The following is a 15,448-nucleotide window of genomic DNA, read 5'->3' as shown; positions in this document are numbered from 1 at the left end:
GGACCTGCATGATTAAACTTTCTCAATCCTTTATCATCTGCAACCGAAAATAGTTGTGGATGACTACTATACCTTTCTAATGTTGTTGTCCCTGCCTCTCTTTCTCTCTCTCTGGCTCTGTTCCTGTGCTACTGAGTGTAACTACCGCCCCTCCCCCCTCTGCCCAGCGTAAAGCACAAGGCTCGCGTGCAGAGTGAAGCGGAAAAAAAGTGCGAGAGAGAGGCTGAGAGAAAGAAAAAAAAAAAACAACCACGTGACGGCTCGCGATAAGGAGCCGGCTCGCGTCGTTCACGTCAAAGAGCCGGCTCTAAGAGCCATTTCGTTCGCGAACGACCCATCACTAGAGGGAAGGTCTTGTAAAAGAAGCAGAGGATCTTCTGCATCCTCTTGCTCCTCTCACCGCACTCAAGATGAGCTCCACAAATGAGGGACTCATGACAGTTCAAGGGGAGGTGGTGGAGGTAAGTATTTGTGGTTCCATCAGAATTTACATGGATTTAGGTTTCCAAATAACCCATTATTGCCGGTATTTTTTACAGTGAAAATAATTTGGGTTTTTGCTGTCAAGCAGAGACTAAATTCTGTTAAGATTGTTAAGCACAATTTTTAAAAAATATTTTCCTCAGACCATTTCTGGTATTTTTGCAGCCAATTTGCATTGTGCCTACGTACATTTGTGTTGTAAGGGCTAGATTTTAATGAACAGTCTCTACTTGATAATAAAAACAAACAGAATAATTATTTTATACACTTCTGTATATAAATTCGCACAAAAGTCTTAATCTAAATATATCCTTTATAATAAAAATAAAAGCAGATACAACAGAAATGGTCAAAAAGTACCCTGAATTGGACATAATGGAAAACAAATAGATTTTGTATACCTGAAACTGGCAAACTTTTCACTTATGTTGCTGTCACTTAAACTAAGTTGCAAAATGTATTGTTTACAGAAGGATTTCCTACAACCTGTTTCATAATCACAGTATATGAAAAACATCCTAATGACCGATACAGATAAAACTGCTTCTGATAAGATAAATGGCATGTGCAGAATACTTAACAACAACCATAACATAATCTAAACAGATTACTGAAGAAATAAAAACCTATCACAGATAACTACACTCAATTTACTTTTCAGGTTTCTGCTGTAAAGAAGGTGCTGTCGGGAAAACAACATGTTCCCCTTAAAAATCTACAGCACACAAACACTACATAGATAGATAGATAGATAGATAGATAGATAGATAGATAGATAGATAGAAAAATTCACCACTCGCCCCTGCGGGCTGTCAATCCTTCAAGCTCGGGTCCTCTACCAGAGGCCTGGGAGCTTGTGGGTCCTGCGCAGTATCTTAGCTGTTCCTAGAACTGCACTTTTCTGGACAGAGATCCCGCACCACTATGTCCGGTTGGTTAGCCAACCGGATATAGTGGTGCGCAGTCCTGGGAAGAGCTAAGATATTGCGCAGAACCCTCAAGCTCCCAGGCCTCTGGTAGAGGACCCGAGCTTGAAGGATTGACCGCCCGCAGGGGCGAGCGGGGTATTTTTTTTCCAGGTGAACATAATTAACCATTTTGGAATTTACTTACCTGGATGATTGAGCATGCATCAAGACATAATGTGTGTATGTATGTGTCTTGGTGACTTCGTGAAACCACGTGATGACCATAGGTTTTCTTTTTTTCTTGTTGGATAAAGAAGCCCAACGTTTTCTGGGCTAAATGTGTGCCTATGCTGTGTCAACAGACAAAAGTCGAGGAGAGAGCTGACATTCTCATCATTGGTGTGGCCACGGCAGAAATGCCAAACCAGCTGGAGGTGTTACTGGAGGATGGAAAGAGCCTTTACATTCAAAGTGAGCTGTGGAGTCCCTTTGACAAGGAACTGGAGGAGGCAGCAATCAAAGTTACTGTTAAAATAAAGGGAAACCATATTGTACATATTCAAAAATATCAATACGAATAGTTTAAACAAAATGTACAGTTCCTTTGTTCACTTTGTTCAAAAATGGGATTGTATTTTATAACTTCAAAAGTATGAATTTTTTTCCTATTAGTATTTATAATTTTTAATGATATTTTGTTAAGTTCTCTACTATAGTTAACAGTTTTAGTATTTTCCAGTATTAAGTATTTATATATTAAAAATTCTACATAATAATCTTATATTTGTGTTTGTTTGTAATTTTTGGAACACTGGAAGGCTATAAAATGTTTTTAAAAAAAAGAAGAATAACAGAACTGATCAAAGCTTAATGTTGAATTTTGTAGATAATAAAGGGGGCAGGTCTATAAACAATATTTGATTTGTACCTTTTGAAAAAGCCAACAAATTCCTTTCATTATTGATTTTAACATTCCTGCTCTTTTAATTTTTAATTCAAATAATTGTGGTAGGGCAAAATGATGAACTCGAGCTTTCTGGGTGGATATGATATCAATTAGAATAGAATAGATTAGAATAATCATTTAATTGTCCCACAAGGGGAAATGTGCTTGTATCAGCAGCACAAAAAAACCCACATATACAAACAGAACAGGACACAGAACAGAAACACAATTGTTACATATTTACATCATGGACAATAGTTACCAAAGCAGAGTACAGTACAGTTGTTAAAATTTGAGTACAGATCGGGTGCAAACAGAGCAGGATACTGAAAAATGTTTAAATAGTTAGGAATATTTAGAATAATTACAAAACTGCAGATTGTGTATCGTACTTGTGCATTAAAAAGTAGACATGTAACTCCCAATAAGTGGGTGTATATATAAACTGAGAAAAGTAATGTACATAGGTGTAGATCAGCAGGTGGTTCTCCTGAAACCAGTGGACTCAGTACAGACCTGTGGTGATGACAACTATGGCAGAGTTGTCAGAGAACTTCTGTTGGTGGCAGCGTGGGGAGGTGATGGAGAAGTCTGCAGTCTAGGAGGTGAAGAGGAACAGATCCAGCACAGTTCCCTGTGAGGCCGCCGTACTGTAGACAGTGTATCAGAGACACAGCCCTGTGTCATCACATACTGTGGGCGTTCTGTGAGGTAGTCCAGTATCTTGTGGGGGATGTTGGCTTGCTCGGTGGTAGGCAGAACAGCAGAAGCGCCGAGGGCTAACAGCTTCTGGCTAACAACAGATCCCTGCTGTAAAGAATGCGAGGTTGGATCTCCACGCGCTCTCCGGACACAGATGCCGTGACAAATGCAATAACAAAAACGATTGTCCATAAAATTCCGAGCTCCATTGTGGGAGATCAGTCCACAAAAGAAAAGCTCAGTCCACAGTCCACAATAGAAAAACAAAAACAAGGTTCACAAGAACAACAAAGAAACAAATATTAAAGGGAAAAAAGGACTCTGTCAGGCTGGAGCTGCTGATACTGGCTGCCAGCTCGGAGCGGCGCCTGAAGCTTTTTTCACAGGCAGTGAATTAAAACAGACATTCACATGTGCATATTCAAAGAAACGGGAAAAAAATAAAGAACGTTAAAGTTGTGGAAAAAATAACATTGAAAATTAATTGAATATCAATTAATAAATACTTGAAAAACTGCCCCGTGTTAGAGAGTGACTTATGATAAGTTATTGCTTGGTTTAACTTTACTACTAACAGCTTTATGGTTCTTGTCTGATCAAAACTCAAGTCAGCTGTGTCACTCAAAAGTCATGATAAACAGAAACACATATCACTGAATGTGACCGTCATGAACTTTTCAAGGCATTCTTATCAACACTCTGATAACCACAGGTTCAAACAGATGTTTGACCAAATTAATCTAAAATCTATACAAACAATTGAAGCATCCGTTGGAATTGTGAACATATCCTTGTTTGCCATGTTTATGTTCACAGGCTATTTTATAAATTTATACATATACATATATATATTTATACATGGGAAGTGAGAAACAAAATATGTTTTCTGATTTGTTGGAGTTTTTTGCACATACCGTGTGGCAAGGATAAACAACATATTCAAATGCCACATTGAAATTTTCAAAAGCTTCTTTTTTCAATTAGTTTACAGTTTCCTAATTTGATGATGAATATGGTACCAAACTAAGGAATACTGTTGAAATGAAGTTCACATTGTGATATACTTTAGGTATGGAGAGTCACACAGCTGAACAATAGATGTGCATATTTAAAGAAACAGGGATAAAATAAAGAACATTGTTGTGGAATAAATTATATTGAAAAATAATCAATGTTAGAGAGTGACTTATGATCAGATAATATTTGGGTTAACTTTACCTCTTACAGCTTTTCACATAGTACTGTGACCAGGATGAAAGTCATCATGAAGTAGCTGTAAACAGTAGAATCATTAACATGAATATTATGGTTCTACTCTGACTCATGTCAGCTGTGTGACCTCATAAAATGATAAACAGAAACACATAGCACTGGATGAGACCTTCATGAACTTTTCAAACAGACTTAATGGGTCAAACTATATGTCTGACCCATTATCTATATATATTAGAGCAGCGGTCCCCAACCTTTTTTGCGCCACGGACCGGTTTATGCCCGACAATATTTTCACGGACCGGCCTTTAAGGTGTCGCGAATAAATACAACAAAATAAAACTAGTACCGGTACCGAAAAAAAAGAAGATTTATTCATAACACACGTGAAAAGATCAAGGAAAACCGAGTTAACGATAAAACGATAACAAAATAACGCTGAAAACCAATAAAAATCCTGAAAACTATACATTTCACACCTGAGCCTCAACTCTCGCAGCCCGGTACCAAACGACTCACGGACCGGTACCAGTCCAAGGCCCGGGGGTTGGGGACCGCTGTATTAGAGCAGTCTAAGCACAGATGTGGAAAACCACTGTTACACCTATTCTATACTCATGTACTTACTGACACCCCATACTAAGACAATATTCATACAAACACACTTTGAGCTTTCTTTACTTATCCTCTTAAACACTTTCTTTTTTTGAGATTGTGTAATCTCTATAAAGAATATGTGTAATGGTTCAATAGATTCTGATTTAAATGTCCATAGTAATCAAATGATCATTATTGTGCAGCCTACAATTCAAGATTTAGAGCTGTGTGTTTGTATGAATTCAGGTTGCTATACTTATAGACTAAAATTACAGTAATCCACTATTTACCCAAACAAGTTACGTTGTTTGGGTAAATAGTAGGGGTGCAACGATACACAAAATTCACGGTTCGGTTCGATACTTTGGTGTCACGGTTCGATATTTTTTCGATACAAAAAAAAATGTTCATGCCTTTTTAATTTGTCATTTATTAAATTTTCACGGCACATTCCGCACCACATCTCTGTGCGTTCATCATTTGTTTGAAGCCAGCTCACCTCCTGCAACTACTTTTCCGAGAATACGTGCTTCTTTTGTGGTTCGGACTCCTGACATTTCTTTGGAGGTGGAGGAACATCACAGTAATTGCTTAAAGGAGCTTCTTTGACATCTTTAAGAGTTTTAAACAAATGTCTGTCCTCCTGAAAATCTTATGTACGCAAACACGCGTTGCAATTTCTTATCTTGTGCACGTTTTTTATTTTGACAGCGAATGCGCACCTGCGGACCACTTATGTGTAGCCCTGGTTATATAGCTTGTCATATTGCAGCCACATAAATTCTTTTGTCCATGAAACCATAAAGCTGCACTTTCTTTTTGCCTTATAGTCTGATTTGTCATAACTTTTGTTTTGCGGTAAGCTTTTCTTTGGCTGTCCCTTCTTCACCCTGACCTGTCTTATTTGGCTCAGCAGAACTGAAATATATATCCTGCTGCTTTTACACACGCACTCACATAACGCTCAGCGATGCTCTGCGCGATCAACCTCTCACATGTTTAAGCTTGCTGCGGGAGATTTCACTTGTCATGTTTGCATAGTAAGCTAACGATTGATAAGACGATGTCAGAGGAATTGGTGCACAAATTATCATCACTCACCAATCAGTACGGTCGCTCTCTATACACAGTTCGCGCGATTGCAAAGTGAAAGCAAAAAACAAGCGCAAATTCAAACGCGATTTCAATATGTCACATATTGACAGTGGCTCACCGATGCCAATGACATAATTACCCAGCTACATTTCCGAAAAAATGCAAAAGCATTGACATATATTTTTCCTTCCTACGATAGCCCGACGGGCAGGGCAGAGATAGATTTTGGTAGCCCGACTGGAAAAATCGCTAGCCCCGGGACGTCGGGCTAGCGATATTGCGAGCCCTGTATCTGATTGAGGAATCACTCATCTTTGGAAAAGAGAGTTTATTACAGAGAAATGGCTCTTTCCAAAATAAAAGCTATACTATACGCTTCTTCTGGGCTTTATTCTCAGCAGCATATTAAACATATCAGGTCCCCATAAGGAGAATCATGTGCTAACGGCTGTCTAAATGACTCGGGTAAAGTTTGTAGCATGCGTGCTTGTTGTTTTTGTCTGCTTCCACTTGTCTTTGCACTAGGATGATGTCGGCATAAATGTGCAGTAGTGATGGGTCGTTCGCGAATGAAATGTCTCTAAGAGACGGCTCTTTGACGTGAACAATGCGAGCCGGCTCCTTATCGCGAGCCGTCACGTGGTTTTTTTTTTTTCTTTCTCTCACCCTTTCTCTCTCTCTCTCACCCTCTCTCTCTCTCTCGCAGTTTTTTCCGCTTCACTCTGCACGCAGCCTTGTGCTTTACGCTGGGCAGAGGGGGGAGGGGCGGTAGTTACACTCAGTAGCACAGGAACAGAGCCAGAGGGAGAGAGAGAGAAAGAGAGCCAGGGACAACAACGTCACATTAGAAAGGTATAGTAATCATCCACAACTATTTTCGGTTGCAGATGATAAAGGATTCAGAAAGTTTATTCATGCGGGCCCATATGACAGAGAATATGCATGTTCTTTTTGTTTTCATATTATAATTTATATTTAATTGTGTTGTGGATTGCAGCGTTTTGTGTTGTTTTCACTTTAAATTTGTAAAAGGAAAAAGCTGAAAATTAAATAGTTAAAAGTTGAAATGTGAATAGTTGATTTTTGTATTATATGATTTATTTATTACATTTTATGTGGAGTGAATAAATAAAAGTATATTTACGGTGGCCCCTAGAGACAAATCACATACAAACTTCAAATCACGTACGAACTCTGAAGCATGTACAAACTCCAAAACACGTAAAAACACGTACAAACTCCAAAACACGTAAAAACACGTACAAACTCCGAAGCACGTAAAAACTCCGAAGCACATAAAAACTCCGAAGCACATAAAAACTCAAAACACGTACAAAAGACAACAGAAGTGCTCCAGGATGCTGGGCGCAGTGTTGAGCTTTTGTTATCTTGTGGCTACACAAGCCAGCAAGTACCAACGACCGGATTTGGTGTGTGGTAGTAACAGGTAAATGAACATTTTTTTAAATTATTTGAATATATATGAGTGCCTGTGTATAAATACACAAACAATACACATATGCTTTCAATTGTGTAATTTAAGTGATCTAGTAGCTCTGCTTTGGAAGTTCAGTTCATGCTAGAAATGTGTTTTGGAGTTTGTACGTGTTTTGTCTCTAGGGGCCACCGCATATATTTATATATAAACATATATAAATAAAACCACTTTTTTTTACGTTAGTAATTCCTTTTGTGCATAATTTTTTCTTATTGTTAATAATAAATTAATTAAAGCAACAAAACAACCTGAAGAGCCGGTTCGGAGCCGAAAGAGCCGGCTCTTTTTAGTGAGCCGAACCGAAAGAGCCGGATCTCTAAAAAGAGCTGGAAATCCCATCACTAATGTGCAGTCATATTCAATGTGTTCCCACTGGTGCTGTCAGCGTAAATCTCGTTGAAATGACGTTAACGCCAGAACATGGCAAATCTCCGTTAACGAGCTACCCCGGATCGCCCCGTGCCTGGGGCTGGACGGCCAACACGTTAACGAGCTAACTGCACTAACACACTAGCTCCCACCCATGTAATTGAGCATTGCGTGGCACATCCGACATACTGTTTTCCTTTAGTCCATGACGCGCTTACCTTCAGGGTCATACGTCACATGAAAACCAAAATAGTTCCAAACGCCAGATCTGAATGAGGGTGGGGGAGGTTCAATTTGCCATGTTGCAAGGAGAGCTTAACTTCTGTCTCGCTAGCTTGCCCTGCGCTCAGTGAATCTGCGTTCGACTACTCCGCCTAGGCTCCACTGTCGAGCGCAGATCCACTGAGCGCTCAACACAGACAGCATCGTCAGAAGGAAAGTTGATAAAATAAATTAAAAATTTTGTATTGTTCGATACATATGCGTACCGAACCGAAAGCACTGTATCGAACGGTTCAATATCGATACGAGTATCGTTGCACCCCTAGTAAATAGATTGGGGTTTTTCTACAACATAATTATTCAACAATCAAAAATACAAAACAATATATGTGCACATTAATCCAAAGTTCAGTTTTATATGTCCGATATTGTTTGTAAAATCTGGTGACACAAACAGTCAAAAATTCATTGTTGGTCTGACATGTGGCTCTGTTTACTTTTGAACAATGATGTGCTGCTAAAAAAATCATATGTTAATTAAAAATGTTTTTGTTTAGTAAAAGGACTGAAATCACAAGGAAACTATCACCTTAAAGCCTCATTTTTAATACCATCACAAACAGATCTTTTCCACGCAGTTAACAAAGCTCCAGCACATCCGATCACTGCATCTAAATCTAAAAGAAGACAAAAACATATCAAATATAATTTACACAATGGAAGACTTTTGATTTAATAAATAAGCTCAAAATAAGTTACATTTTGAATATTGAATATTTGAATATTTGTGGGAAAAATCTGATGCTACCACAAGAATGCAAAGTCACACTGGAAACGATGACAGGCTTGCAGCCCTCTGTCTTCCTGGAGTGAGGTGCCTAATCAGTAGCAGTGAGGTGACAGAAGTTGGTGTCTGTAAGAGTGGCCAAACACTGATACTCTGTCCACTTGTGTAGAGTCTAACGGTGTGTTCACACCGAACGCGATAGAGGCGGGCAGAGCGTCAGGCTTACATGTAAAGTAAATGGAAAGGCGCGATGACCCGCGATTGCGGCTCCCGCGAAAATTCGGAAGCAGATTTGCGTCGCCAAAACGCCTGAAACGCGCGTGAGTGTAGCGCGTTTCAGGCGTTTGACTCGCGAAAAAAAACCACGCGCGTGAGTTTAGGTGTTGCATTTTGTGCATACACGCGTTTCGCGTCCCCCGCTCGAGTTGGAAAAATCTGAACTCCAGCGTCAAATCGCGCCGCGACAACCAATCAGGAGCCTGGTGACGTGGCTGTTACCTAGTTCAAAGGGGCAGATCCAGCCAAAGCCCTTTATTCTTCAATAGAAGGAAGGCTAATCAATGCCGTAGCAAACAACCCGGAGCCGTACGACACCAGCTGCTTTCTGGACCGAGACAGGAATATAAAGGACCGAGCTTGGAGGAAGATATGTGAAGGGCAACCTGGTAAGTTCATTCATTTCTCTTAAGTTTTCTCTAAAGTTTTCACTGACCCGGGGAAGCCGCACAAAAGCTAGCAAGCCACCGCTATTTTCCCACTGACGTACAAATACCGTTCTGCTTTTAGGCATGTTGTCATTTAAGAATATATTTTATTGTTTATTAATAAACAGCTCACAGTGGTCCCGCTGTTCATCTGTCACTGCCTCTTTTTTTTTTTTCTTTTTTTTGCACCGGACAGCATTGCATTCTGCAGCCTGATTGACAAATCTGCTCCGTGTCGTGTCTCCTGCGCTTGCCAAATTTATCATGTTTGGTTTTGATAACCATCACGTCCAATAGAAAAAACAGCACAAAAACACCCATTACTATGAGCCTCATTCGGAAATAGACACCTGCACCGCGAGGGAAAAAGGCGCACGAAAGTGGCGCGCAGATGAAGACAAACCGCGGCATATTAATACTTTTACGTTTTGCAATCTACAAAGGTTTGCACTTTGAGAATCAATTGTGAGAACTGTGACCAATGTTCATGTGTATGTGTGGAAAACAGTGTATAAAGTGTGTGGCCAGGGGCTAGTTATTCTGACAACCCCTGCTGCAATAAATGAGGGACCACTGTCTACTCTATGATTATTATATTCAACCTGTTAACATTTAATACTGTATTGATAGAACCAACTGATTCTGCAGCAGAGCATCCCCTGTTGATTCTCCTGGCTCCCCAGTCCCTGAGCTCCTGCTGCTGCACCCACAGGTATGTACAGCAAGCACTGATACCTTTTTAGTCGGTGGGATTGCCTGTGATGACCTTTACTAAATATCTACAACCAATCTGATTATATCCTGTTTTTGGTTTGTTTGTTTTTTTCAATGTTGAAATTAAAATCTAGTAGCAGCCTTCTCATTTCTTTGTGTTTTGTGCTGTTTTACAGGCCCACAGGGGAGGACGGCTCCGAGGCAGATGAGGGACGTGTCCCAGGACGGTCCATCGGTGGTGGAGCTGGAGCCACACCAGTCTCCAATGGAGCATTTCCTCCTCAGCCTGGTTCCTGCTCTGGAGAGCAGCTGGTCCTTTTTATTCCTGTCTCTCTGTAAATACTTATATTTTATATATTCATGTTTAATGTTTTTCTGTTTGAGAATTTTAATATTATTTCAAATAAATTTTTATAATAACTAATGTCTCAGTTCTACTACACAGCAAATGTTGGCACACGACTTGACACATGTAGAATTTATTTCATATTATACTAATGACAAAATATACTGATACAGTGGGATGCAAAGGTTTGGGCAACCTTGTTAATAGACATCATTTTCCTGTATAAATCGTTGGTTGTTACAATAAAAAAATGTCAGTTAAATATTATACAGGAGACACACACAGTGATATTTGAGAAGTGAAAAGAAGTTTACTGGATTTACAAAAAGTGTGCAATAATTATTTAAACAAAATCAAGCAGGTGCATCAATTTGGGCACCACAAAAAAGAAATGAAATAAATATTTAGTGTATATCAATGTGTGTGTCTCCTATATGATATATGGGGTGCCTTTGTCTGGACGTGCTTCCCATCCAGAGCTGCACAGCACAGAGGGAAGTTCCAGCGCTCCTGGAGTCCCTCTGTGATGGACCGCCAGTCTCCAGGTGAAGGCACAGCCATGAAGTCGTCCACTAGACAGTCCCAGATGGCCGTCGCTGCCTGGGGGGTGATCTGGCTCACCATGGACACACCGACTCTGTAACTGAATGCTTGGTCATGAAGGAGTCCCCGGTGACAAGGAACCTGGACAAAATTGTTCAAAATCAGTATTATGTGTGCTGCAGTTACAAAATACATTATTCAAATTCCAAAACACTTTTGTGATGTCAGATTTAAATCACAAAACTTAAATCTTACATAAAACATTTTGTAATTATAAGGATAATTACAAAATGTATATTAGATAATATCTAAAACAGTTGTGTTTTGTTTTAACTTTAACATATCATAATTTGATTGGTAGCAACTTTCACAACTACAGTGAGCCAATCACTCATAATTCCTAAACATGTCAATCAGGTAGGAATGAAGTGAGACATTAATAGAAAAAAAGAGTTGTATGTTGACATGTAGCCCTTTCCTTGCTTAAATCATTAATATTTTTGAAAAATTAATCTGTGATAAGACAGCTTATCAAGATAGAACCATGTAACTAGAGATGAACCAAACTGTTCACAGTTTTATCTAACTCTGTTTTAATAAAGGCTGGTGACCCCTGTTATAGTCTGACAGCTGCAGGGATTATATACAAATATTCAACTATTCCAGAATTAAACCAGGTCTAAATAAAAAGGAGTGAGTATCACTACAAAGGTTAACTCAGTGGTCCTAATGCTACAGTTTGATATCAGCAAACACCGAGCGCATACATTGATGTGACACCACAGCCATGCTATCATGCAAACACTGATAACAGCATAAATCGAATTAAATCGAGGCTTGATGAGAGCTTCTGAGTATCACTAGAAATATTATAAACAGTCGTCTCTGTACCACAGTTTGCTTTCAGTAAACACCGACAGCATTCACTGTTAGCATAGCACATCCATGTTAGCAGTGTATAAATGGATGGTTTAGCATACTAGCACAGGTATCAATAAAGGACTACCGTATTAAACACTTTTACTAACCTCAGGCAGACGGACAGGCGCTCTGCAGGTGGGATTGAGCGCCTGTAATTGGTGTCTAGGCGGGCGATTCTGGGACCGACGCGGGACAGCAGGTCCTCAAACTGGCCGAGTGAATGACGGTGATAGCGCTGGAATCGGCCGTCATCCAGGCGCAGCTCCTGGAGCAAGTGGTGAAACTCACCAAACTGCTCACGCCTCTGGAGGACCTGATGGACCCAGGTACGGCAAGGATGTCCTTTACGCCGCTACTCTGCTCTCCACAGTAAATAGAGAAGGGAGACTCTCTCTTCAAGCGCTAGCTCGACACCTGCCATCTTGCAAAGATACCGGTCTTGCAAAACTTCCTCCCACATCCCTCCCACATTTCCGGTTCACGCGCGTTAAAATATGATATTTTGGGGCGCGATGGATTTTTCTTGGACACGTGTAGAGGTGCGAATGTGCACGCGTCAAGTTAGGGGCGTTTGGGGCTTTTTTCACGCGCCCATCACGTTCGGTGTGAACACACCGTAAGAAGCTGGAATGCAGGCACACCGGACGAGCTTGTTCTAAAAAATACAGAAAAAAACCCAACATTTCATTAGTATTAAGGCATAAAAACTACAAACAAGTTATACAATGAGAAAAATTTAAAATACCTCATACGTGCTGCAGGCCAATAACCAGAATCAAGAGCAATCTCACACCACGTGAGTGTGAGATTGGTGAAGATAGACACAAGCTCAAGTGATGAGGTTTGAATGTCTCAGTTTGGAAACTGAAAAACTCAGAAGACAGCAATACCTGCACAGAGAGACAGAGTAGAAAAAAAAACATAGATTTTTCATCCATAATGTGAATTAAAAGTCATAAAGTGCCAACTAGTTTAATCATTTGAGTGTGGAATTATTTATGAAATAAACAGGATTTAAATTAATCAATTAATTAAATTAAAAGCTCTGACTTGTATTTTGTTTTTATCAAAGATAAAGAATCATACCTTTCTCTGCTCTGTAGATCACTGGACTCTGACAGGAAGTACAGTTTCCTCAGTATGAGTCATCATTGATGGTTTCAGAGGTGTCGACTGTGGCAGCATAGTGATGGTCTCTAGATAAGGCAGGAGGTCAGGTGATGTGATCTTCTCCATTGAAGACACACTGGTATGGCAGTTCATAAAACAGTAGTGTCTGTGTGGCATGTAGTTATCTGTGCAGTCCAGCACTGATGGGATCAGGTTCAGATCGGCAGTTCATGAAGATGATGTTACGATGTTGTTGTTTCAGCTGAGGATGGTGATGTTTGAAGGTTTTCCCACAAAGGAAACAGGACTGTGTGTGCCCTGTCGGAAGAAAATAAACCTACAAAACATAAAGTGCTTTTAACACCACCCACCCTCCCCACCCACCCATCTCAGCCCCCAAGAGTCAATATAATGCTGGTATGGGGTGTCAGTTAGTAAATCTACTTAGTGCATCAGAAAGCATGGCCTACACCTAAAGCCCATGCTTTCTGACGTCTTTGCAGCTATTTCCAGCTGCTCAGAGAATTCTGACTTGGCCTTTATCCACCCAAACTCAAACCCACCCGGATAAAGGCCAAGTCAGAAAATTGATGCAGAAACTTTCCATTTACATCTAAATCAGTTTTTATAAAAATTCTTTTACCTGTAAAAAATATTTTTCTCCACTAAATGTATTAATACAGAAATCTCTGGTAGCCTAAGGATAGTTTAAAACTTTTTACATTTTTTTGTACCTGTAAAACATGATCAACAAAAACTCATTTACCGAAAAAACCTTTGATTCTACAAAATCTATTATAATCAAGCAAATATAATTGGCGGTATTTATTCATGTGACCCATAATATATACCTGCATTTATCTGGGATTTATTTGTTTGCTATTTAATATTTTGAAAGCCCTTTGACAGGAAGCTCTCATTTGTTGAGATATATACATCACAGTGAAATAAAGTATCAACAAAAAGAGAGGACAATTTACATCAATGAAAGAATGCATTTAAAAAAAAGTAGATTTAGTAATTTAAAACATGAGTATAAAAAATAAATGTTGCTGCACATTTCAGATCAGAGGCATGATAACAGAAAGCAGATCTCCCAGCTCTGCATGAAGTACAGCCATGATTTGGTGAAATGATTAATAACATTGCAATAAGAAAGGGTCTTCTTACAGACAGAGTAGGGAAGACAATTTTTTCAATGAAAAATCTTTTTCATGCTCTACAATCAGCAAACTCTAACAAACATGATCTGTAATTGTTTCAAAACTCACCACACGACTTCATGATTGGCTCGAGGACAGGACACAAAACACAGGATTGTGGTAACTGTAATATGGACACCTTAATGGAGACATTGCTGTGCCTGAGAAATAAAAATGAGGTCAAGCAGGGTGTTCTTGTCTGTAGTGGCAGAAGTGATCAGCTGTGAATACCCTCTAGACTGAAACTGCTCCAGAATCTATTTTCTTCCACTCTGTAACTGGTTTTCATTAAAATCTCCACACACAATTATTGGGTGACAGTCCATTATTTCAAGTGAATCTAAAAGACTTACCAGGTTTTGCATGAACGGTGTCAAACTGTAGTCAGGGGGTCTGTACACAACTGCAATGAGCGCAGGGAATGGAGCCTGAACCTTCAACACTAAAAACTCAAGATCAGTGACATTATGCAGATACTGTTTTACCTGAACCTGAAAATGATTCCTCAAATACACAACAACTCCACCACCACTTCTGCTGGCCATGTGAGGAAAGTTTGTGTAGGACACATGTCTGTTGCGTTTGAACATGGTGTAGCCGTCCAAATGAAGACTATCTGCAACAAAAGAGCCTTGGAGGTGAGACTCTGTGAGACACAAAACATCTGCTAAACACATTTCATGATGACTCTTGATGTCACTGATGTGAGATGGCAAACCCTCCGTATTGTGATGGATCAGTGTAAGAGTGTCAAGTCTGCTGGCTGTTTCTCTGACCTGAAGAAGAGGCATCATTTCCTCAATGCTTGCTTGTCTCATGGTTTGGAGGGCTGCAGTTACCTCAGGATTGGCGATAGTCTTAAAGAACACGGGGATTATGACAATTTAACACAATGATCTGAGAAAAATATCTGTTTCTCTCACTTTCACTGTATTCTGATTAAATTTCCAACATTCTTTTAACATTTCAAAAGAAACCTGCAATTTGTCTTTCTTCCACTTCCACTCTGCTCTCCTACACTGACGCCTGACTGCTCGGGTGGATTCATTTAACCAGGGCTGTGGAACACGTTTTGGGCGCCTGGTTTTT

At 39.8% G+C, this 15,448-nt stretch overlaps 1 protein-coding gene and 1 long non-coding RNA gene across 2 annotated transcripts in view; one reads left to right on the top strand and one right to left on the bottom strand.

The window, feature by feature from the left end:
* Window positions 1-15,448, bottom strand: part of LOC143416584 (NACHT, LRR and PYD domains-containing protein 12-like) — a 294,773-nt gene that overhangs the window by 179,194 nt on the left and 100,131 nt on the right. The window lies entirely within an intron of this gene.
* On the top strand, window positions 8,816-10,581 carry LOC143417128 (uncharacterized). Its single transcript, XR_013097346.1, has 3 exons — window positions 8,816-9,484; window positions 10,172-10,235; window positions 10,414-10,581. It is a non-coding gene; the product is annotated as an uncharacterized LOC143417128 (long non-coding RNA).

This window comes from Maylandia zebra, linkage group LG3 (assembly GCF_041146795.1).
Source record: "Maylandia zebra isolate NMK-2024a linkage group LG3, Mzebra_GT3a, whole genome shotgun sequence".
NCBI classification, from domain to species: Eukaryota; Metazoa; Chordata; class Actinopteri; order Cichliformes; family Cichlidae; genus Maylandia; species Maylandia zebra.
This window is presented reverse-complemented; position numbering and strand designations above follow the sequence as displayed.